Raw genomic sequence first — 22,703 nt, 5'->3', positions numbered from 1 at the left:
CAGAGTTATTATCCTTGATTAAAAAAGCAATTATAAGTTAAGGAAACTCTAATTGGTACCCTAGGGTAGATAGATGGAGAATAACCAACGAAGAACATACTTGGGAGGGATTCAGGCCTCACTGGAGAAAAGGTGGTCTGGCTACTGGAACAGTTGCCTGGCTTAGCACAGCGGGAGCTGGGATGGAACAGATGACCAGCAACCCATGCCATGGTATACGGTGGGAGTCTGGGTGCCCAGTGGGAACTTCGGAGCATCCAAGCTGCACAGAGAGGAGAAGCTGGTGCTTGCAGACGAAGGAAGGGCTGAATGTGTGACTCTGCAGGCTACAGGCAGTTGCTTACAAGTTGTACATGGTTCTGGTTTCCATATGGAAAGGACTACATACAGGAAGGTTATCTAACACAGCCCAAGGCTACAAAGTCACAGAGAGACCCTGGGCCTATGGCTGGGCCAGGCTCTATGGGAGGTCCTCACACTCATGCTGCTGACCTCTGGACCCTTCAGAAACTGCAGGGGCACCTCGGTGGCTCAGTGGGTTAAGCCACTGCCTTCGGCTCAGGTCATGATCTCAGGGTCCTGGGATGAAGCCCGGCATCAGGCTCTCTGCTCAGCAGGGAGCCTGCTTCCCTCTCTCTGCCTGCCTCTCTGTCTACTTGTAATCTCTCTCTGTCAAATAAATAAATAAAATCTTAAAAAAAAAAAAAAAAAAGAAACGTAGGAAGGCTCCTCCTTTTTCAACATGCCTCTACTGCCCTTTACTGAGAAAGCTTACAATACATAGTGCTTCCTTTAAGGAGAAAAGTGTGAAGGAATTCCATTGGTTATCACAGAGCAAACAAACAAACAGTGGGATGCATTCTGAGCTCAGAGACAAGTTGATAACAGCTGCAATGTCCTTCTTTTCTACTCCAGGCTTAGATTAAGCCTAAATGATCAATGGGGAGTCCTAAAGAGAAGCTTGGTCTCCCAATTGTGGTAGATTGCAAAAATAGCCACAAGAATTCCTCTCTTACTTGCGTTCAGGCCCCTTTGCAATGAGCCTCTGCAGCTCTTGCCCTCAAGAGGGACAGTTTCTTTCTCTACTCTTTGAATCTGAGTTGGCCCTATAACTTGTTTTGGCTAATAGAAGGTTTGCAAACTTGATACAAACACACTTGATAAAGTAATCGCTCATTGGAGCTTGCTCTCTCTTTCTACTGGGAACCTTTCTGCCACCATACGAACAACTGGATTAGCCTTCTGGAAGATGAGGGAGCATGAATAGATAGAATTCAGCCATCCCAGAATTCCTAGCTCAGACCACCCTCCGCTATCCTAGACCATCCAGCCACACCCAAACCACCTTAGACCCAAAGAACCGTCTCCCCAATCCACATAATACAGAGAAATAAACATTTGTTGTTTTATGCTGCCATGCTTGAGTTTTGTTACAGAGCAAAAATGACACAAAAATGATAAAAATTATTTCAAAAATTGTATACTAATATATTAATATTCATAAAACAACATGCTACTATAAGCAACCTAATTATCAGGAGAAAAGCTTTGTTTACCCTGAGGAACAGATATGTTTATTCTTTATATATCAATTGGCCTATGGAATTGATCCTGTTTCCCTTTTCATCTAGATATCAAGAAGCACACAGCCAATTCATGGCTCATTTTAGCAACTGTGTCCTCCCCTTCATGTTCACACTCTTCCCCAAGTTTTGACTTTCTATTCTGTCTATAGTTCTCTGTTCCTGATGTATAATTCATTTATAATTTGCCAATTTGGGCTTATGCATTTGTATAAGCTGTCTCAAATGATTTTTTGAAATGAGATTAGATATAAGCATATCAAACTAATGTAACCATTTATGGATATAATGTTTGAACCATAAAATACACAGTATTTTCCTCTGTAATAAAGCTAGTGTGCTTCATCGGATGAAGTTCACTTTTTGCAAAAGATGAAATTAAGATTGGTAAGTGTTGGATTAAAGACAATAATTATCTTAAACTGAATTGCAAACAAACAAGAAATTTCCATTTTTATAAAATATCAAAATTTTCATGAAATTAAGAAAGATGGGTCTGGGTTGTGTAGTTAGCATAAATTAGAATATGTCCAAAATAAAACAAAATTAAGTTTTATGAAGTCTTTAGACACAAAGTAGAACAAGCCTCTAGTCTAGCTTTCAAATATTCTGGTGCTCCTATTACAGTTAACCTAAGCGTTAAAGAACTTAGCTTTTTATGCTTCAATATATATAAATATATATATGACATTTTTAACCAGACATTTGGTTAATGTTAAACCATTTTGCTGTGTTGATCCATTCCTCTCCCGATCAAACTGTTCTTGAAAGAATATGAAAAAGTTAATAGACCAAAACAAGTTACAGATCTTGAATTAACCAGAAGTGATCTTTTTAAAATGACAAGATTGCCCTTTTATGATAGCAAATGTGGATCTCCTATGTGAAAGTGGACCAGAATCCCAGATTGGGAGGGGGAGGCCAGTCAACTGTGAAATAGGTTGTCAAAAATATAAGTCTAAAATATGATTCAACCAGGAAAAAAAAAATCCCAATTGTGCCGAAAAGTCTAGGATGTTCATTTACTTAGCAGAATAAAATCTGCTGAGGCTTACTGCAGATAAAGTTGGAATTCCACAGATAAAAAAGTTTGCTGCAGTGACAAATCTCTCCATAATGGGAATACTTCAAAATATTAAACATAGAATCCAAGAGTAATTGGAAGGCAGTGCACGTTTCCATAATTAGTCCATCACTTTTATTTACCTCATGTATAAAACATGGCAGCCCCACATCGTAAAATAAATTAACAGCTAAATGTCAAATCTCCCCTCTTATTTAGGCCATCTGCTTAGGTGTTCAGACTGACGCCCACTGCCATGAGAAACTATAAAGACCGGGAATCCAACTATCAGAAAAGAGCTATTGGAAAATACATCAAACATCAGGACTTATTCTTTCTGGCTTTCTCTTTCAAGTGCCATCCCCACCACCAACTTTCAAAGTCTAAAGATTTTGTGATCTAAATTACTACTGGTGCAAGTCTTGAGCACATTTCAGAACACGGGAAACCGAATCAGATATTCTACAAGAACGTGATGCTCCCAGACTTTCAATTAAAGTCACTGAAGAGAACAAAGCCTATGGGCTCAGGGCCCATCACTGCTTGAAGTCCATCCATAAACTTTCCAGAATGAAGAAACCTGGAGAATCCCAACCAAGATACCTTCCTTCATCAGGTTTACTAGTATTTTCTCTTTTCTGAAATCAATGTTGGAAACTCTGATTGGTACTCCAAGATGAGAGGGAGGTGGGGGAAAAACCCATCAGCTCTGGGGAGGCACAGAGGAAAAGAGCAAACTCCATGGTCACTGCTCCTGAGGCATCTTTCCCCAGTGTCCTCTCTGTACCTCAGAATCCCTAATGGTACAGCTCATGAATACCATGTCAAGCCAAGGAAGAGATTTTTACCTCACTCCTTTCCCATCTGTCCAAGCAAGCATGATATCATCATTTTACCAATTAGAAAGACTCTTAGATTTCAAAAGCAAATTACAATCCAACCATATTTGCCTGATATGGAGTGTTGCCTCCTGCTGCTGCCCATCCTTCTCTCTCATAAACTTGGAGGTCCTTCTGAAATATTTTCAAACTTCTCATCAGGTTCACTTCATAAGTGCCATCATTCAAAACAGGAAGAAGGGAAGAAAGTGACTTCGAGTGCCAATAATGCTGTTCCCCAGGCAGAGTGGAAAGGGGGGCTGGCTGGCAGGTTTCACTCCTGTAAGGCTATCTTTGGGAGGAAGCCAGATCAGAACCAGTAACACATCCTGTGATATAACTAACTTTATCAGATTAGACTTCAACTATAGGTTTCAACTATAACGCAGACATCTTCTGTGGTTTGGGACAAATTACATAACCACCTCTTCCTCCTCCAAAGAATAATAAAAAATAACTTATTGTCCTCACAACACACCTTTCATTGCCATAGCACAAATGCTTAGATTAGCTCCCTACCTACCTATCATGCTGTGATGTGAAAATTAATTAGCTAATGTCTGTAAAGTGCTTTCAAGATGAAAAGTGCCATATGAGTGCTAAATGCCACCTATGAGTACCAATAAAGACAACCTCATAGAGAACATAATAGAGCAACAGGGGGATGAGTGCACAGCCTGTTGGAAAAAGTGAGGTGACAATAAATAAATAAATAGATGCAGTAACCATACAGGACAGATTTCTCAAGTCGTAGAATGTTGTTGTTCAAGAAAAGAAAAAGGCATGCAAATATGGAAACGTGATTTGGGACAAGGGCCAGGGCCAATGGTCTACTCAGTGAAGTGCCATTAAATCCACTGTGCTCTTGAGAGTTACCAGTACAACCGAATGTATTTAGAAGAGGTCTAACGAAATGGAGGATAGTATGGATTATGTTCCTAAAGACCCTTGACCCTGTCTAGGAGAAGAGATAAGTGAATGTCTTATATTTGTGTATAACTTCATAATTTTCGAAGTTCTTGGCCCATGGCCCACCTCCCTTAACCTGCATAGTAACCCTTATATAAGAGGTAGCCTGAATATTATTTCCATTTTACAGAGGAGAACACTGAAGTTTAGAAATATTGATTTGATAAAAACAATAGAGCTAGAAGCAATGAAAGAGGAGTGCCCGTCAACCTTCCCACCACAAAATCTACCACAAAATGGAAAAAAATAAAGTGTTTTTTTCCCATTATACTTCATTAGTTAATAGGCATTTTACAATTAGAAAGCACTGTCAATACATTTCAAAATATTTCCATATGTGTGTATGTTCTATCCAAATAATTTTACTTCTAGCAACCTATCCCATGTAATTAAGAAAATGCTCAAAGATCTAGCTACATAGCTGCTCACTGAATCATTAGCCGTAAAAATCACTGAAAAATGGAAACAACCTAAATGTTCAGCCGAAATGATGAATATCACTGGCATATCCAGTATTTATTATGATTTATATGATGAAATACTAAAAGGCAGCCATTTAAAATATCCTAGAAATATCTTTGACATAAAAATATTCACTATATATTATTAAATGTTGTACAACATTCTTTAAAAACTGTGTGCACATATCATAGAATGATATCTAGAAGGATAAACAACCCAGTATTCATGGTGGTTACCCCTGGATGACAGGATTGTGGTGATTTTCATTCTCATCTATTGGATTATCTGTACTTTCAGATTCTATTCCACTTATTTGTATTATAAAAATCACTATAAAAAGCATTGCTGTAACCACCTAAGTCACTTGAAGTCACCACAAAGGGGCTGGACTGAAGAAAAGTCAACTTCACTTTATTATTTATTTATTTATTTATTTTTTTATAATTATACTTTTTAAAAATGTTTTTTCACATTTATAAATACTTTTGGTTTTTTTTTTTATTACGTTCAATTAGCTAGCATATAGTAGTAATAAAAAATCACTAGTTTTTGATGTAGTATTCAATGATTCATTAGTTGTATCTAACACCCAGTGCTGAACTTCATTTTAAATGGCTCCTTTACAAATGCCCCAAACCAAGGCTGCTAATACGGCATGAAGATAGGATTGCTCCATCCCTCTGCTTTCTTCTCCTCATCGCTGATAAATGTGTAAGAAAGTGTCATTGCCCTTTCTTTCTTTTTCTTAGGGATTTTATTTATTTATTTGACAGAGTGAGACAGAGAGAGAGAGGGAACACAAGCAGGGGGAGAGGGAGAGGGAAAAGCAGACTCCCCGTGTGGGGCTATATCCCAGGACCTTGGGATCTTAAACAGCAATCCATCCAAGCACCTGTTAGTGTTGGTAGAATCATGGCTCTCCATTCCCCTTTTTCTGTTTTCATTCTTGAGAAAATGCTAGTACTGCACTGAGATGAGCAACAGGTTCGAGAAGTATCTCATTGTCTCTTGGCACTGAGATGAAAGCTGATTTTAGGAGAATACAGACAGAACTGAAACCAATGAGTTTAAATTGCAACAAGAGAAACTAATATTAGATCCCAGGAAAGGACTGCCAGAGGAAGAGAGAGCAGCAAAGAATTTGAGAGAAAGGTATTCCTGTTGGCTTCAAAGACAGAAAAGCAAAGATTTTTAGAGTTAGTATGGTAGGCAGGGTTACAAAGTTGTTCCCTAAAATATTCCTAATTCCTTCAGCTGTGAATATGTTACATGACAAAGGTATTTTGAAGATGTTCTTAAGATTACTAATCAGTTGATTTGGGGTTTATGGAAAGGAGAATTATCTCAATGGCCCAATCTAATCAACTAAGTCTTTTAAAAGCAGAGAATTTTCTCATCCTGGAAACAGGACAAGAAGTCAGAGAAATTAGAAGCATGAGAAGGCTCTGAGATGCTGTTGAAGAAGAAGTTGGCCATGTGATGAGGAATGTGGGTGGGCTCTAGAAGCTAATAGTGACCCTGACTGACTGATAGACAGTTTAAAAAAAAAAAAAAAAAAGATGACTTGAAACATGTAACCATAAGGAACCTAATCCTGCCAACAACCTGAATGAACCTGGAAGTAAATTCCTCTACAGAGTCTTCAAATAAGAGCCCAGCTTAGCCAATACTTTGATTTTGGCCTTGTGGGACCCTTAGCAGGGAACCCAGGTGAACCCTCCAGGACTTTTGATCTACAGACTTGTGAAATAATTAATAGATATTAATATTTGGGTTTTTTAAATTTGTTTTTATTAAGATATAATTGACATATAACACTATATAAGTTTAAGGTGCATAACATATTGGCTTGACACATGTATTGTAATATGATTACAATGATAGCATTAGCTAACACCTCTATCACATCACTAATTATCATTTTTTTGTGAGGAGAACAATTAAGATTTATTCTCTTAGCAACTTTGAAGTTTGTAATACAATATTGTTGTCTATAATCACTATGCTATGTATTAAATCTCCAGAACTTATTTATCTACTAGTTGCCAGTTTGTACCCTCAAATAATACCTCTCCTCCCTCCCCACAATCTCTGGTAGCCACCATTCCTCCCACTGTTTTTGTGGGTTAGGCTTTTTTAGTTTCCACACGTAGATGAACTCATACAGTATTTGTCTTTCTCTATCCAACTTATTTCACTTAGCATAATGCCCTCAAGGTCCACCCTATGTTTTTGCAAATGGCAAGATCTTCTTTCTCATGGCTGGATAATATTCCATTATACGTATGTAGATACAACATCTTTTTTCCCCATTCATCTGTTCATGGATACTTAGGTTGTTTCCATCTTTTGGCTATTGTGAATAATCCTGCAAAAGACTTGAGTGTGCAGATACATCTTCGAGATGTTGATTTCAGTTTCTGCAGATATATACCCAGGAGTGGGATTACTGGGTATATTCTGAGGAACTGGCATACTGTTTTCCATATGGCTACACCAGTTTACATTGCCATCAGGATTCCTTTTCCTCTATATCTGTGCCACTATGTTATCTTTTATCTTTTTTATAAAAGCCATCTTGATATGATGGGATATCTCATTGTAGTTTTGATTTGCGTTTCCCTGATGATTAGTAATGTTGAGTACATTTTCATATACCTGTTGATCATTTGGATGTCTTCTTCAGAAAAAAGTTTGTTCGGGTCCTTTGCCCTAAATGGGCATTGTTTTAAACCACTAAGTTTGTGGTAATTTGTAATGCAGCAATAGGAAACTGATATAGTTAGAAAGTATTATAGAAACTAATTGTGTCTATTTCCTTCATTTATCAGTAAGAAAACTGAGACCCATGGAAACTGCAGGATTCAGGGGCAAACTGTGGCAAAGCTGGAACCAGAACACAGGTTACATAGTCCAGTGCTCTTTCCACCATCCTATTCCCGTGTCCCCACTTGAAAACCACTTTTATCCTGCCTGGCTTAGAGTCTACAAGGAAAGATAAGATTGTTGGTTGAGATTCCTGCCAGCATTATGATCCTAATGTATTTCTTGATTTCTAAGAAATGAACTAAAATTGATATTGAACGCACAGACACTTCTCTAATTTAAAAACAATCAATAATATTTATAACTTTCACCCAAGATTTAATATGCTGACAATATCATACAACCCACTGCATTCTCCAATAAGTGACAATTTCAGTTTTCAATTCAGTGAAGTTCAGCAAAATTTATCGTATTCAAATTCCCTAGGAGGTTATACATGGTGAAATCCTTCAAGGCAGAATTCTGCAATTTTCTATAACTGAAATGACTTACATTGTTTGACAAAATAGGAAGAAGGGTGGGAAACTTTTATGGAGAAAACTCTATAACCCTTTAAAAGGCCCTTATATTTTTACATTGTTTCTGTGACATTAATGTCCACATCTATCACACGTATTTAATTCTAATCACTTTTTCTGAAGGCCATGCCAGTGGTTGCATTTCTAGTAATTGTCAAGAGTAAGACAGACATTAGCTCCTGCTTCTTTTGGGATTAATTGAGTATAATTAATAAATGTAGCACAGTTCCTGATGATATGATGGATAACAGAGAATTCATATAAGAATGAGTAACGAGCACTGACTCTGCTCACCTGCTAAGCATGATAAACTTAGGTACGTTAAAGAAATCACCAGATCACGTTGTGTTTGGAAAGGTAACTTTAAAAAAAATTTTTTATTTTATTTACTTTTTTATTTGACAGAGAGAGATCACAAGTAGGCAGAGAGACAGACAGAGGGGGGAAGCAGGCTCCCTGCTGAGCAGAGAGCCCGATGTGGGGCTCGATGCGGGGCTCGATGTGGGGCTCGATGCGGGGCTCGATCCCAGGACCCTGGGATCATGACCTGAGCTGAAGGCAGAGGATTAACACACCGAGCCACCCAGGCGCCCCAGAAAGGTCACTTTTAATATGGTCCATATGGCTCCAGATTCCTTTTGTCACAAATTATTTTTTTCTTGGATAGTCGCATTTGGGGTTTTGGTTTAGGCTTAGTTTTCTTCCCGTTGTAGTTCCTTTGTACTCATGGCTCCGCCCATGGGATGCTGAGAGGTAATGCTGAATTGCTGCTGACTATGCTCCCTCCTCACCTGCACATTTCCACCAACATGTGAGAGTCACTCAAGAGAAGCTAAGGCCTTTAAACTGCATCTGTATGGTACAATCTGTTCTTCTTCAATTCCTGGTTAACTGATTTCCCCAAACAGGTCTGGTACTCACTTGATAGAAAAGTTTTGTTTTTTTTTTTTGTTTTTCCCTGTATTTTGCAGACCTGAGGTTATAAATCCCAGGTTCTTCACGGAATTTACCCTAGAGCAGTGGTGCCTAATATAATGCATGGTGGTGAGGATAGAAACATTCTCTGTGACATTTGATATGGTAACCACTAGCCACATGTGGTTACTGAGCACTTGGAATGCTCAGTGGCTCATATGACTGGAGAACTGAACTTTTTATTTTACTGAATTTTAATTAATTTACATTTAAATAACCACATATAGCTAGTGCTTACTGCAACAACCACAGAGATTTAAGTCAAGACTGATGTGAGCTATTTAAGAGCCAAGTTAGCAAGCTCTAGGAGGATTGTGCTGGCTCCTTAAGTATGTGTTTCTTTAGCAATTCTCATTTACTCTAGTTGTCTTGCTTTGGTCTCAGTTATCTGGTCATTCAACACATAAATGTACATGTAACTATATTCTCTTTTCTTATAATACCAATAAGAATAGTAATAATAATAATGGCTCCTACTTGTAGAATGCATATTGTGTGCCAGGTATTATATCAAATACAACTGTATGAAATTTTCTAAGAAAGGGTTTCTGCATACATTGCTTCATTCATTCAAGTATAACAGTTGAAACTAAACAAATGAATCCATTGTGGCTTAGCTCTGTTATCTGCAGCATTTAATATTTCCCTTATATCCGTATGTTTTACCTTGTAATATACCCTAATAACCAAAATCAGATAAAGTACCAGCATTACATTTCTTTCCACAAAGGTGGAACATGTTACATATGATATTTATTATAAAAAAAGATATCTCACTGCTTTCCTGCCAAGAACTGGCTCTAAGATTGTCCGTTTTCCCTGGTTTCTTTATAGCAAAGCATCAAAAGCAATTGTGGGCACAAGAAAAAAAAATTGAATCTAAGAGGGGTGCCAGATAAATTCCCCTAGATATTTTGGATCAACATTCATTCAGAAACAAAGAGCTTAGTAGAGGTGAGAGAGGACATGCTTCTTGGCAGAAGGGTGTAGGGATGGAGGTTTTGACAATTAGATGATATGGTGGCTAGGTCTAGAAAACTGGGGGTTACAGGATGGAGAAAACCTCTGAGTTTTATGTAAGGAGTCTCCTGCTAACCCCAGTCCTTCATTCTCAGAGGACCCCGAACAGAGATTTTCAAGTAGGACACCATTTTCTCTGCAGTAATGAAGAGCAACACTTCCCACCAGCAATCCACCAGTACTCACTACAGAGCTGCTTTCATAATTTGATCTTTTATACCCAATAAAACATTAAGGTGTTTATGATCAAGTGTAATTCAACCACATTGGTAAAGTACTTCTTCAAACTGAAGACTTAATAACAACTCGGTTTAGAGACTGGCTGTCACCAGCAGGCAGAAAGCTATGGTACACAAAAACACCAGTTTGAGTGATAAAAGCTTGACAGCCTTGCCTACATATAAACCAAAGAAAATAACATGCCTGTGACAGCTACAACAGCAGCAATTTTAAACTTCTCACTGATGAAATGCACTTTGAAGTCATAACTCTTGCATAAATCTGGATGTCACTTTTTTCATGTTGTAATTTTGCGATCCAATGGATCATTGTGTAGACCCTCTACCTGCAAATGAGCTTAATAATGCAGCATGTGCACAAATCATTGAGCTATCAGTGACATCAGGGGTTTGGCTGCTGGGGTTATTAACAGATATTTTTTCACCTAGAAGCACAGACTAAAATCAATCATTCTGATAACTAGGCATGGCATGAGCTGTCTGCACTTTCATTTCAATCTGATTAATCACATATACACAGACCTTTAACTTAAAGGAGCAATTGTTCACATTTAATCACAAAGAAACATTCAAGCATACCATCAGACATTACTAAATTTAACTACAATTTATGCTTCCTGTTTTAGCAAATATATGTATGATAATATGGGTTTCTGGGTATAAATACATTGTTTCATTCATTTGACAAATATTAAAATCAAAGCTAAGTAAAGTAATCCACTGTGGTTTTTATCATTTATCATCTATTTGATGCTTTTGAAGTTTCCATTATACCCATACATTTTATTGCACAATTTATGCTGATGATCACAGTACAGGTAAATTATTAGCATTATGTATTTTTCAGTAAAGTAGAACAGTCTAGATATCAAATTTCATCATGTTACATGTCCTACTTCTTGCCAAGATTTGTTTCTAGTGCCCTGTCAATTTCTCCTGGCTTCTATAATGCAAGAAAACAAATACAGTTGTGGCTACAGGATTCTTTTTGGGTTGTTTTTTTTTTTTTTTTTTTTTTTTTTTCTGAAAGAGAGCTGGGACCAAGCAGATCCTCACAACAGTTTTCCTGGGAAACACGACATTCCAGAAGGCACATCTGCTGTTACTATAACAACAGAAAGGCAAATCTGAAGAGAATCGTATACACTAAAGGACAGTCCACAAACCAGGTTTCTTGGGTTCCTCTCCAAGAAGACAAAGGCAACTTTTCATTAAAAGAAGCACAACTTGAAGAGAGTTTTGATGTCTAAGAAGGGCACAGGGTGGTTAAAATTTGGGAAAGGTAGAAGGGTAGCTCAAGATTTATAGACCAAAGGTGCAAAACTGCTCTCAGAGAAATCAGCTATCAGAGCTGTAGGAAAACATCCCATGGCTGGGATGTGTGGACAGAGTTAAGAATTGGTCCAGGGTGATACCAGATAGAAGAAAGAATTACAGTCTGACCAAGGACAAACAGTACCTCCTTGAGAGGAAGGTAACGTCACTGATCCCCCTCAATCATCCAGGACCTTAGAGATACTGAGAATGGACTTGGACTGGCTATCCAGGGAAGTGTTGACATGCTCTGTTGAAGAGCTGGACATGGCAGTGAGTCTCAATCAGTCCATTGGAGACTTTGCCTCTGTCCCTGCCTTAGCTTTCTGCTTTATTGGTTTCTTCTCAGGTCCTTGACCTTTTCAGTCTTCTTGTCCAACTTCCCATATGAGATTGACCTCCATTTTCAAGCATACTCCAGCCTGTCTGCCATCCCAAGGAAACCCTATCAGGTAATTAATCCCACTCTCCATTCCTAGTCTCTTGGTTTTTAATTTCTCCCTACCTAAGCTCTAGCTTGGCTTCAAAATGGAGTTTTCACACTCTCCCTGGATGGACCTTTGCCCTTTTTATGGTCGAAATGGGTCATTAAGCCAATTAAATCACTGTCCAGTAGGGGAGATTAATACCCAACAGAAAATAAATAAGGTGGCACATAAAATCCATGACAATGTCTATAAGTGCTTTGAAAGAAATAAACTGAACTGAAGAAAAAATGCAGTGGAATGATACTACTTTGGGAAGGTGGTCAGAGAAGACGTCTCTAAGAGGCTGATTTTTAAATGGAGACTGAAGAAGAGGGAAAGTAGCTCGTCACTTTAGCAACAATGTGCAGATCCCTGTGGCATATGACAGAGGTGGTGGTTATAAAACAGAAAGACCAAGTGAGGCTTCTCAGCAGTGAATCAAGGTTGCAGGGTCTTGAGGGTGAGAAGTAGGTCTGAGCCCGATCATGGAGACATTTACAAATCATGGTTAAAGAGTCTGGATTTCATTTAAATTTCTTGCATGGCATATTGTCACAAGGCCTGAAGAGACCTTTGGGACTCATCCCATCTGTCAGGTAGAAGGTAATTCTTTTGCTTTTTAATCCATGCACCAACTTTTATAAGTCAACTTGACTAATGTTTGTTTATAATCAGTGAGTAAGCTGCTACTTTAATACTGCTACCCTGGAAGAGGCCCCTTCAAGGCATGTTAAATTAACTGATGTGAATAAAAACAATGAATAAAAATACCTCTCTCCTTTAATGAGAACAGCAACTTCTGTTTCCCTGGGCTTTTTCGGTCCCATAAGACCTTTTAAAGCAGAGTGAGCATGTTATGGTTCAAATGCTAAAAACATAATCTCATCTCTCTCTTGTTGGGTTATGTTTCGAGAAGCCATTTTAGATCAATCTTTTTGAGCACAGAACCTCTCAGAAGCTGTGGCTAAAACAGACCCAGTACCACTGTGAGGTTGCCCATCTTTCCCTGAAGCTGTTCTCACAAGGATCCAAAAGAGGTTGCAATCCTTTATCTGACACATGGACCCTTGGGCTGGCGGGCTGTTGACAAAAGAAGCTCTAAAGAGTGTGTTCTCCAAGGGCCTGGTTATCCACCTTGATCTCAGTGTAAAAGGTTAGGTAAAATGCCACTTCCCTACTTGCCATTTCTAGAGGGGTTACAAACAGTTTACACAAGTACTTTCTGAATCTCTTCCTATGTTGTGCCTATACCATCTCTCAAGTACTCAATTCCATATGTTTATTACTCACCCTTCAAAGGGGTGAAGCTGTATAATGAAAACTGGATTTTATTCCAGTTCTGTAACTAATTTGTTTTGTGACCAAGTAAAAATTGTTTCCTCTCCTAGCATTATTTTTATTTGCAAGATAACTGCTATGGCTTCTTTCCAGCTCTATTACTTTATGAATTTCTATCAACATGGGACTCAAAAATAATGCAGGTACTAGTTACAGTAGGCTAAACTACTGTTACAAATAGATCCGGGAGTGCAAAAGCTCAAACAAAACAGAATTCATCTCTCTTCACGCAATAGTCCAGGACAGTGTTCTAGATCAGCTGACAGCTCTGCCCCCCTTTTTGATTCAGGAAACTGTTGTGACCACGTGGTCTCCGAGGTCACTCTGCAAATAACCCATCCAGCCCATCAGAAAGAGGGCAACTTGAAGTCCAGGGCCAGAGATATCCTGAAGGGTAAATGGAGTAAAGACGATACATGTCTCTCCCTCTTTCACTGCTACAAAGGAGACTGGAAAGTCCAGTCCCAGGCTGGATCCAGACAGAATTCCATGACTAAGGAGAAGAGGAAAATGGATTTGGGTAGACAGATAGCAATCTCCGTTACACACCCAACACCTCTATAACACTTCATGGTCTACAAAGCTTCTCATCGACTTGATGTTCACCACAGCTCTGTGAAACAATTATTAAGAACTCCATTCTATTGAGTTGAAAACTATATCCCAGAGAGATTACGCATGAGATACAAGGTCTCACAATTAAGAGCTGAGCTAAGCTTCAATTTCAGGTCTGTGGGTCAGTGTCTCCCCTATTATATATACTAAATTAAATACTATCAGCATAGAAAACAATAATTAGTATAAAGCTGCACGAATATGATAGGGTTTGAAGAACAAAGAGGCATTACTGAAATAAGTGATGGGAGCAGCTAAAGTGTACCACAGACCCAGCCCAATCTCCCAAGTGTTAAGAGGTCTCTAGATAACCTGGGAAGAATTTAAGAAGTGGAATTTAAAAAGATTTTTTTTTTAAAAGAAGCTGATGAAGTTTGCAATTGAGGCATTTACTTATTTTGCTCTCACTCTCAGCTGGTCTACGAAGTATACCTAAGGACAAAAGAATTGCAAGAAACACTGACTAGAGGTAAACAAACGATACAAGAAGGCCAGAATCCAAAAATATAAAAATTAAAGATATAGAAGGTCATCCCACACACAGAGAGGTGGTTTTCTACTGGCCGTAGACTTGCAGATTGCTAGAGAACAATATAACTCTCCACGCTTACAAATCATTTGCTGCTTCAAATATTTTATGCTTGCTATGAAAATCCAACCATAAACTACCACTAAACCAACCTCATGTCTTGTGAAGATCAGTCAAGCAATCCCTAAAGCACAACCTTGAAAAATTCTGAGTTCTTCCTTATTTTAAGTCAAATTCGTATGAAAATAAAGAAGTCCTAAGGAATGTGTTAGGTATAATTATTCTTAGTTTTAGTCTTCAAAAGGAATTGAAATAGTGTTTCAGGATGATTTTTTTTTTTTTTTTTTTTTTTTACAAATCTCTCCCTACTCCCATTCATACGATTTCACAGTTTAAAAGTAAAGATCCCCTTTCTCTCTTGTTCAAAAGGGGTCATTTTTAAAAGGGACAGTAGTTTTATGGATTACCAACACTATATATCTAAGGTTGCAATGAATCTCAGAGTCCAGCTGTCATTCATGAAGCACCCAGGATGGATTTCCAGAAAAGGAACATCAGTAAAGCCACCAAGTCAGTGGTGGGGTACCAGATGTGACAAGATAATGCATTATTTCATAGGGCGAGTTACTACCATTCTAACTTGTGCTCTTTCTGAGAAGTACAGGAAAGCTTATCAATGGATATGATTCCTCACGGAGAATTTTAAGAATTATGCTGCCCTACATCCTATCATGACAAAGCTCTCCTGGACCCTTTCTCCTAATTCATTTTTATTCTAGACACCCAGGGGCCTCACAGAGACAGCACTGGCTACCTTTTGTCACCGTTTAGGAGAGGCTAGGAATTCTACCAAATTATCCCACCATGGCCTTTAAAAAAATCTAACTACACCCAACTTCCTTTAGCAATTTTGAGCACTGTTTTGCTTTTACATCCAAGTCTGTCATCATCGGGTTTTATTTATCGAGCACTTTCGTGTTTATGGCATTGAATTCAGCAGATAACGAAGCAAAGAAGAGACAGAAGTGGAGGATTTTTACAGTCTAGAGAAAAGAATCTAAATCTACCTCAAAAGCTAATAGCGTGTTATAAATGCAGTTCGTCCTAATGCTAATTTCTCTGGTCTTTTGTTTACACAAGAAAGCTCCAGGCTGGTTTATGGTGTCACATTTATCAGCTGGTAGAATATAAGCAAATCCCATTATACCTAAATTCAACCACCCAAACGAACCAAAATGTGTATTATGGTATCTCTTTATGCTGCAATTTCTACTTAAAAACAGAAACATAATTCTAATGCTCAGCAGATACAAAAGAAAAAAGCAAAGTGTTTTTCTCACAATTTCTGTTTTGACTTTCTCATTATTGTCTAAGCCCTTAGGCTCATCAGTAACTATGTAGAGAGGACAAGACATTTTTTTAATGTAGGCAAGAAACTAGCCAAAGTCAAGGGTGCCCAGAACAGATGTGATGGCAACACGTGGCGGGTATCTTCGACTATCCTTTTGGCAGCACACCTCTTCAGGAATTCAGACCATTGAGCAATCTCTCAAAACTGCGGGTTCTCACGTTTCCAGCATTATCTAGCTCAGAAAACACCCCTTGTCTTCATCACAGCATCCACCATATTTCATAACGCCCAGCTCCTTCATTCTTTTCCTCCTCCCAAGGACAGAGCAAAGTCTCAGCTCCAGTTTCAGGACAAACCGACTTCTAGGTAAAGGTGTCAGAAGGGAATGGTAACCATATTTATCATACTTTTCAGAGACTTTTAAGAACAGAGGTGTGACAGAAGGAGTGAAACTTTCAAAAACATCCAAGACCACGGGTATGATTTTCCCACTGGGGTGGATCGAGACAAGTATGTGAAAAGTTACAGCAACTTCAGTTAAAGGAGCCACCCTTTCCAGCTTAAATGCTACAGGGTGAGTGTGTCAGTGAAAATAAAATTTCACCCTTCAGAATGAAAAAACCTGCAACCGTCCCTTCCCTGGTATCTTTTTCTCAGTGTATCTTATGTAGTGAGCATTACCTACTCCTACCAAAGTTGCATTACCCCTTCTGCTAGAGTTGAAGTCACAAAAGATCTCAAGGCCAATTTTAAGAGCACAAATTCAACATCCCCCATCTGTCCGTTCATTCACAGACTATTCCATGGATAATGAACACACACACACACACACACACACACACACACACACAATCCTGGGGTTTGAGGATTCCCAATACATAGCACTTCTCTTCCTCACCCAATTCTCTGTCAACTGAGAAGTAAAGCAAAAGGAGTAATAAATGAAGATCGCTTTTTGGTTTTCTGAGAAAACTGCTAGAGGAGACTGTCATATATGCTGACAAGGGGACTTCTTAATACCAAATATCAGACTTAGGGAGATTTATCACACAGCCACGGGGAGTTCCAAATGACCACAGCCCTCCCCTGTGAGTTGTAAGGTTTACCACATGACCAAGGGCAATCCAGAGCACACACTCATGGACCAGAGCTTTAGCGAGAATGGGAAGGAAAGGGCAGAGGGACACATGCCCAGTTCCTTACACTCTAATCCACCCATCCCACTCATCACTCCTTTCCCGAAAGTATGTGAAGGGCTAGAGCAAGGCTAGGAGGGTCACATTTGGCAATGCCCCTTGGAGCGGACTGAAGTATCGGAGTGGGGCATAACTGCCTCCACCCACCACAATAGACTCTAGGGGTTTGCTCTCTTGACCCCCTGGGCTTCAGTGCTAATCAAGGGTGTGAGTCTCCTCCTGAAGGAAAGAGATGTCACTGTCAGGATATGGTATCCCTGCATCAGGACCCCCTCCATCGCCAACAGGCACTGCTTCTTTGCAGGTACTCATATGGCCACTGATCCCAAAGTGTTCCAAACTGGGCAGAGCCATATACTAACTAAGCTCACAAGGCTGTTGTCCCAGATTTTGATGTGGCTCACTCCTTCAGGTCTTCACTCAAATGTCACCTTATCAAAAAAGCTTCTCCTGACCCCCTCCCCTATTTAAAATTGAAAGCCACCATCTCCCTCAGCACTCCCTACCCTCTTCATGGTTTTTTCTCCAAATCATTGATTCTTCCTTGACATGTTAATTTGCAACTACTGAAAAAACAAACAAACAAAACAAAACAAAATAAAACAAAAAACCCAAAAGGCAAAAAGCAAATCTAATTGTTTGCTATCTCCTCAGCTGCAATGTAAGCTCTATGAGGGCCAGGCTTTTTGATGCAACATTCCCAATGCCTAGAAAGCTCCTGGCAGCTGGCAAACACTAAGTAAGGATATGTCAGATGAATGAATGAGTAGGAATAGTTCCTCAGCTGGGTAAGAAGCATCACAGGCTGCTGAAAACTCTCAAGGTCAAGATTCCCAGGAATCCAGTCTCCTCCCCAGAGCTTAAAGCAACCTATTCCAGTCACTTCTTACAGATACTCCTCCTCCAACTCAGTCTCCTGGGCTTTTTCCACCTCAGTATTCCTTGCCGGTACACCAGTGTTGATACCCTTGAACTGAACTCATTCCCAAACTTTAAAACTTTTATTTAGAGGAAAAGAGCCGAATATATGGTCTTTGGGGACAGGACTTCCCAGAGAGAGAGAGAAGAGAGGAAGGGGTACAGCTTCTCCTGTCCACTTCCTCACCCTAAATCATCTCAGTTAAGTCATTCATCTCCCATCCCCAACCTTATTCCGAGAAGTAGAGAAAGTCCAGAAGAATTACACCGATGGCTTTCCTCCCACGTGAAAGGAAACATCAGTGATGGGGAATAAACTGACCTGCACCAAAAACACGACTTATAATCTGAAGAATTTATGGTCTAGAGAAGCAGAGACAAACGATAAATAGGGAAATTTAGTTATACAATGATACTGGTATAGAGTTTTATGGGAAGATAAACAAGGCTCTTGCAATGTACTGTAAACTCAGGTTAGTTTTAAAGAATATATTAAATATATAACCATTAAAATATATTTGTCCTAGAATAATTCCTTAGTTTTACCTAGTCCTTTATCCATTGGCAAAGTAACTTCTTACGTATTTTATTCAATCTTCACCTCTGCCTCTTGCCACTTATGCATGTGCACAGCCTTGCACACCTGCACAGGCATAAATACACATGGGTGTGCACACACACATGCTGCTAGGGTCCCCCAGAGATCATTATTTCTTGCTTTAGTCATAGCAATCTTCATTTTATGTGTGCACATGGCTACCCAGAATAAAGACTGTATTTTTATATCATCCTTCCATTGAAATATGGTTCCAGAATATAAGTAAAATTGGTGTAAGTAACTATCATAGGGACTGGGAAGAGTGATTTCCTTCCTTTGCTCATACTTGCCCTTGAGAATGTAGTTTTTGTGGTTGGAGCTGGAGTAGTCACCTTGGACCATAAGGTGATTTTGAGAATGAAGCCATATGAACAAGATGGAAGAAACCCGTGTCCTTGACACCATGAAATGCCATACCATCCTTAAGCTCTACTTTCAACTTTTATATGAGAAAGAAATGAACTTCCATCTTGTTTAAGCCTCTGCTACTTTAGGTTTTTAGGCATTCACAAATAAAAGTAACTCTAGTCCATTCTCAATTTCTCTTTTCCACTCCTCACCTCTCTCCCTCAGTCTCTCTCTCTTTCCCTCCTTTCTCCTCTCTTCCCCCCCCTTCTCTCTCTCTCTCTCACACACACACACATTTTTAAAGCTACTCCCATTGTAGAACTCTTCGTGTTTTCCTTTGTTTCTTGTTGATATGCCAAAGATGCGGCATTTCTTCCTACTTATTTCTAACCTCCCTTATCCCCGCTTTGAACAATCACTTCAAATGTCACTTCATCCCAAAAGCTTTATTATTCACATCCCGGCCACCTCCTTAAATTCACAGAGCATGTTCTGTCAAATTTAATAGCCTACAGTGTAATTCTTGATTGACTTATCTTCTTCTCAAAAAAGCCCTAAGCTTCTGAAGGACAGGTATCAAAGCTATTTTATTCTATACGCCCAGAATCTAGGAGAGTGCCTGATGCCAAGACATACCCGGCAACACATATCAAACGAAGTAGGCAGGGTTGGGATTAATAGACCCATTTTATAGATGGAGAAACTGAGGTTAGTGATTCATTTAAGGCCACATAAGTTAACATCCAAACTGTATTTTCCTATTGTACTAGGATGCATTCCAATTAGAAAAGAACTATGATTTCAGGCACTCGAATATATCCTTCTGTTCCAAGCTGATGTTTGTTCACAAATAGACCCAGGCTTGTAGGAATAGTCTGTGGAAGACTGCTATATAGTTTCCTTCACTTAATTTAGGGTCTACCACATAGTCTACAATCCTAGAGAGTAAAGTGCCCACTGAGTTAAGGAAAGGGCAATCTCAATCTCTTTACTGTTAAACCACAGTAAGACTTCTTCCTTTATTTATTCTTCTATCTCTTAGCTAAGCAACTTTTAGCAAGTTTTTATGGAGCTAATTTGTAAGTACTGCATACTAACTTTTAGGCAACTATTACACTTAATATAAATAAATTTTAACTTTTTCTGCATAGTTAAGAGCCCAGTGATCCAATCTACAGATGTATTAAAATGATATGCAAATGATTCATTACCAGATGAACTGGAAAATACGATATTATTTTATAAATATGTTAGGCTGTCCTAACAATAAACTCAAGAAAGACACCTAAAATGTTGCATGAAAACTGGAAATCAAATTACAAATCTCAAGGTCCACACCACCTAGGAAGGGAGTTAGCAGATTTCCCAGAAAAGGTCTACCTCCTTCTCTTTCCGTTCCTCTGACTCAGAAGAACCTAACCGCGTGAGTATTAAGGCAACCAGCACTCCTTAGGGTCTGCTGAGCTACTCTGGAACTCTTGCTCTTAATCCACCCATTCCTTTAGAAGTGGATGCTTCACACAACCAGCAGGAACATTTGCAGGTAAATCAGACCATTTCACTCCACTGCTCAAAGCTCTCTAGTGGCTCCCATGACCTGAATAGCCCTACATTATCTATTATCTGATCTTCAGTTATTCCCGTCCTGTTTTCCTACCGATGCTCCTCTCAGCTCATTCCAACCCTGTCTCATTACTCTTCAGGGTTACTGCATTTGCAGTTGTCTCTAGTAGGAACACGCTTTTCCAGGGACATCATGTCTCACTCCCATGATTCAATGAGGCCTTTTATGAACAATCATCTCAGAGAGGTTGGCCCTGATCACAATTCTAGACAGCAGCCTCCATCACTCTCTCCCTATTTGCTCTGCATGTTTCTTCACAGTAATCATCACCATCTGACATTACATTAAACACTTATCCATCCATCCATCCATCCATTATTTGCTTGCTCAACAAACTTATATTATTTGTTTATCTCTTAATTTGCTTATTTGCTTATTATCTACCTTCCTACTGGAACATAAGCTTCATGAGGGAATGCACTTTGGTTCTCTTTTTCACTGCTGCTGAACTCTGTACCTGGCATGTAATAGACCCTCAATAAATACCAGCTAAGGGGGGGGAAAACAATTCATCCAACTACTATATGTTCTTAGACCTTGCATAAGGTGAGTGTTATCCATACCGCCCCTGGTCTCACAATATTGACAGGTTAAAAGGAAAAGAAGCTGTTACTATTTTTAAACATTCTGGGGGGAAAATCACTTTGCCCTTTTGTCAAAGGCTCCCTTACTAACATCAGAAGAACTATACATCTTGGGTTTTACTTGGTCTATTGTGTAGAAGGTTAAAAGAGCACAATACCCTTTAGGAAGTTTATTCTAGATTTCTGTTGACTCTTTTCCCTTTATGGTTTCAGCTATCAGGCTATTAGGTAGGCAGAGACAACTAAGTCATCAAGTAACTTCTCTTCCAATTGAAATAAGAAAAATTTGATTAATTTTAGCATCTAGTTTTAGAGTTATCTTAGCTGATTAATATTATCAACCAAATAACTAAGTATCAATAGAACGCATACAGAAAATATAAACCAATCTAGCAAAGAGGATTCAAGGAATCCTTTATAATAATACATATAATAAAAATGACACCTATTGAGTTCTCTTAAGAGCTATGAAAATAAATGCACTTACTATATCACAATAATCTTAGGAGTTATAGAGCAGGAAACTGAGGCACAGAGGGATTAATAACTTGCCCAATGTCATACAGTATTTATTACATTAAGTAGAGGGACAGGAATGGCACCACTGCCCAGCTTCTTGTTTGTTAAAGTTGATGTATTTGATGTATTTCTGTCCATCTTGGTTCTTTCACCTGTGGGCATGCTCCCATCTTAAGGTACAACCTTTGTTCCTGTTCTCTTTCATGAGTCTTGGACTTTTCTGCTGTTGTCAGCTCTGCAGTGCATTGCTTGCCTGCTCTCTTTGGGTGACTGCTTGACTCTACATGACATTACCTTTCCCTCTGAAACACCGATAAAGAATCACTCTGTGAGTCTGTTCCAACCTGATTCCAACCCCACCTTGGATTAAACTTGAAAGTAAGACCTTTATAGCTGTTAATCTCTCTGTTACAACAACAAAATTTTGCCATATTTGTGAGAACTGGCAGGGGATGCAAGTGTGGGGCCTTAAATCATGCCTTCCCCTCACACCTACCCTGTGCCCTATTTCTATTCTGCTGCTTGAGGATATGGATCAACCCATAGCTCCCCACTGGCTGTTCAACACATCACACTGAGAAAACTTTTAATATCCATTGTTTTTGGTGGAGGATATGGAATAACTGGCAACCTCAGTTGCTTTGACAAAACTTGTTTATTGTGGTAATTAGACACATTTTAAAGGTCAACCTAACAAGCAATTAAAATATTATTCTTGGTAGTGCTGCTTCTCCCTACTTGTTTGAGGGGAGAGCCAGAAAAGAGAAAG

This window comes from Lontra canadensis, unplaced genomic scaffold (assembly GCF_010015895.1).
Source record: "Lontra canadensis isolate GAN:19392208 unplaced genomic scaffold, GSC_riverotter_1.0 scaffold52, whole genome shotgun sequence".
Taxonomy (NCBI): Eukaryota; Metazoa; Chordata; class Mammalia; order Carnivora; family Mustelidae; genus Lontra; species Lontra canadensis.
The sequence above is the reverse complement of the archived record's forward strand: the minus strand, read 5'-3'. Positions refer to the sequence as shown.